General features: G+C 44.5%; 1 non-coding gene across 1 annotated transcript; it reads right to left on the reverse strand.

Moving 5' to 3' along the window:
• Positions 1-1,289: 1,289 nt before the first annotated feature.
• On the reverse strand, positions 1,290-1,364 carry Trnas-cga. The gene has a single exon. It is a non-coding gene; the product is annotated as a tRNA-Ser (tRNA).
• Positions 1,365-3,493: the final 2,129 nt, after the last annotated feature.

Genomic DNA, 3,493 nt, shown 5'->3' on the forward strand with positions numbered 1-3,493 from the left:
TTTTCAAAATACTAAATCTCACTCTTTGGATAATGAAAGTACATGACGTAGAGATACGCTCCGTCTACGTAGACGGAACATACCTCCGCGAATTTTGAAGCAACTAAGGAATGACTGAAAACAGAAAAAAATCACGATGAAAGTAAATAAGTTTTAATGTAGTTAACAATCATTTAATTTCACAACAGACAACGAACGAGCTTTACAACTCCTGCTGTTGCAGAGTTTTCATAAAATGATAACGAGAGAGCAAAGGAAATAAAAATGGCGCAACGTACTTCAGATCGCCTCACACGTGCACCGGTTACTGACAATAATGGCACAGTCTGACAGCAGCGTGTTTTTTGTTCGCCCACTGCTACAGCAGCGCGGTAAGCGGACAGCAAGAGACACTTCTCAATGTAATATCCATGGGAAAAAAAGAAGGGAAATGGCGCTACGCTGTATGTTGTGAAGCCAGAGCAAACATTAGGAGACTACTCTTTGCGACTGCTTATTGTTCGTTATTTCCTTCGTGTGTACACAACAGCTATTTCAGTACGAACAATTACAGTGCTTACACGAATAACGCAGCGTAAGGGAGGCAATTTCGAACGTTTTTCTGCTTTTGAATATGTATTTGCTCTAGTAATACGACACTTTCGGCCTCGTTAAAAAAACTTGTTTTTGTTGATATATTTCGAATATCCGAGAAGAGAAGGGCGTGATCTTAAAAGAATGCTATCGTGATACATTTTACTCCACTTTTGGTATATTTGTATCCATATTAAATGAAGCAGGAACTCTGAAACCAATGCTTGTTTGTATATTGATACTGCTTCTTGTTCGTTACATTTTTCAGCTTTCAACTCGTATGCGCAACATTTTTAATGTGCACGTTGCAAAAAACGTACGTAAGTGTTCTTTGTTAGCCAATAAACGCGTGAAATATGGAAAGCAGCAAGGTATGCCATCGTACAAAGTGACAATAATTGAACTACATGGAAAAAAAACGTAAATTAGTTACAAATTACGGCGTGCGCACACTTTACTCAACACATAAACGTCAATGCAGATATTCGGATTTAGGTCATGACATGTTCGATATGCCTGCGATCATTGGCGACGATGTGGCGCGGACGAATGACGAGTTTCTGCATGACCCGCTGAAGCCAGCCCTTGTGGCCGAGCGGTTCTAGGCGCTCCAGTCCGGAACCGCGCTACTGCTACGGTCGCAGGTTCGAATCCTGCCTCGGGCATGGATGTGTGTGACGTCCTTAGGTTGAAACTTCCTGGCAGATTAAATCTGTGTGCCGGACCGAGACTCGAACTCGGGACCTTTGCCTTTCGGGGGCAAGTGCTCTACCAACTGAGCTACCCAAGCACAACTAACGCCTGTCCTCAGAGCTTTACTTCTGCCAGCACCTCGTCTCCTACCTTCCAAACTTTACAGAAGCTCTCCTGTGAACCTTGCAGAACTAGCACCCCTGGAAGAAAGGATATTGTGGACACTCTTTCGGGAGTGCTAGTTCAGCAAGGTGTGCAGGAGAGCTTCTGTAAAGTTTGGAAGGTAGGAGACGAGGTGCTGGCAGAAGTAAAGCTGTGAGTACCGGGCGTGAGTCGTGCTTCGGTAGCTCAGTTGGTAGAGCACTTGCCCGCGAAAGGCAAAGGTCCCGAGTTCGAGTCTCGGTCCGGCACACAGTTTTAATCTGCCAGGAAGTTTCGTATCAGCGCAACTCCGCTGTAGAGTGAAAATCTCATTCTGGAAACATCCCCCAGGCTGTGGCTAAGCCATGTCTCCGCAATATCCTTTCTTTCAGGAGTGCTAGTTCTGCAAGGTTCGCAGGAGAGCTTCTGTAAAGTTTGGAAGGTAGGAGACGAGGTACTGGCAGAAGTAAAGCTGTGAGTATCGGCCGTCAGTCGTGCTTGCGTAGCTCAGTTCGAAGAGCACTTGCCCGCGAAAGGAAAAGGTGCCGAGTTCGAGTCTCGGTCCGGCACACAGTTTTAATCTGCCAGGAAGTTTCATATCAGCACACACTCCGCTGCAGAGTGAAAATCTCATTCTGGATGGCCTTATGCTAGTTGGGTTTAAGTAGTTCTAAGTCTAGGGCACTGATGACCTCAGATGTTCAAAAAATGGTTCAAATCGCTCAGAGCACTATAGAACTTAACATCTGTGGTCATCAGTCCCCTAGAACTTAGAACTACTTAAACCTAACTAACCTAAGGACATCACACACATCCATGCCCGTGGCAGGATTCGAACCTGCGACCGTAGCGGTCACGCGGTTTCAGACTGAAGCGCCTAGAATCGCACGGCCACACCGGCCGGCTCAGATGTTAAGTCCCATAGTGCTCAGAGCGATTTGACCCGCTGAAGTGGCGGAGCATCGATGCTGTAGATGACCTCCGGAATGGCTGTTTTCAGCTCAGCAATGGTTTTGGGGTTATTGCTGTATACCTTGTCTTCAATATAGCCTCACAAAAATAACTTGCACGTGTTTAGATCCGGAGAGTATGACGGGCAATCTACGACCAAACCAGTGGCCTCTGGGTACCCCAGAGCCAGAATTCGGTCCGAAAAGTGCTCCTCCAGGACATTACACACTCTCCTGCCTCGACGGGGTAGACCTCCGTCTTGCACGAACCACATCTTGTCGAAATCAGAGTCACTTTGGATAATGGGGGTGAAATCATCTTCCAAATCTTCACGTACCGTTCGGTAGCCACCGTGCCATTGAGGAATATCGCACCGATTACTCCGTGACTGGAAATTGCAGTACACACAGTCACCCGCTGAGCTGTTATGACGATTTTATTTCATATTAGTTCAATAATTGTCACCCTGCATCTCGTGCATATCAACAAAGTGAACGATTATTGAAATGTCAAAGAAACAGAACTGCATTGAAGTGTACCTCAAAATAGAATAGAGTTCTTGGTTTATTATCGTCCGTGCATTAGTATAGTTTACACATCTTCTCACTTTGATATCTTACCTACAATGCGTCATTCAGTGTGTGGCCAATAGTAGCAATTTGACAGGATAAGATAACGTCCTCCAGCGCTGTGGAATACTATAAATGTGATTAAGGGAATGGTCTCAAATGCTTAAGACTCCGTAAAATTGATATATTGCTTTACATGTATGTATTTTTTTAAAGTAAGGATAGCTTAACCTGTATAAGATGTAGGCCTACCTTTCCCAAAATATTTCTCGCCAGTAACTCTGTCAGTTTTTCAGGAATAATCAAAAATAACATAATTGGAATGTACTAACAACTTAAATTGGAAGGAATACATAGAAAATGTTGTGGGGAAGGCTAACCAAAGATTGCGTTTTATTGGCACGACACTTAGAAAATGTAACAGATCTACTAAGGAGACTGCCTACACTACGCTTGTCCGTCCTCTTTTAGAATACTGCTGCGTGGTGTGGGATCTTTACCAGATAGGACTGACGGAGTACACTGAAAAAGTTCAAAGAAAGGCAGAACGTTTTGTATTATCGCGA

This window comes from Schistocerca piceifrons, chromosome 11 (assembly GCF_021461385.2).
Source record: "Schistocerca piceifrons isolate TAMUIC-IGC-003096 chromosome 11, iqSchPice1.1, whole genome shotgun sequence".
NCBI lineage: Eukaryota > Metazoa > Arthropoda > Insecta > Orthoptera > Acrididae > Schistocerca > Schistocerca piceifrons.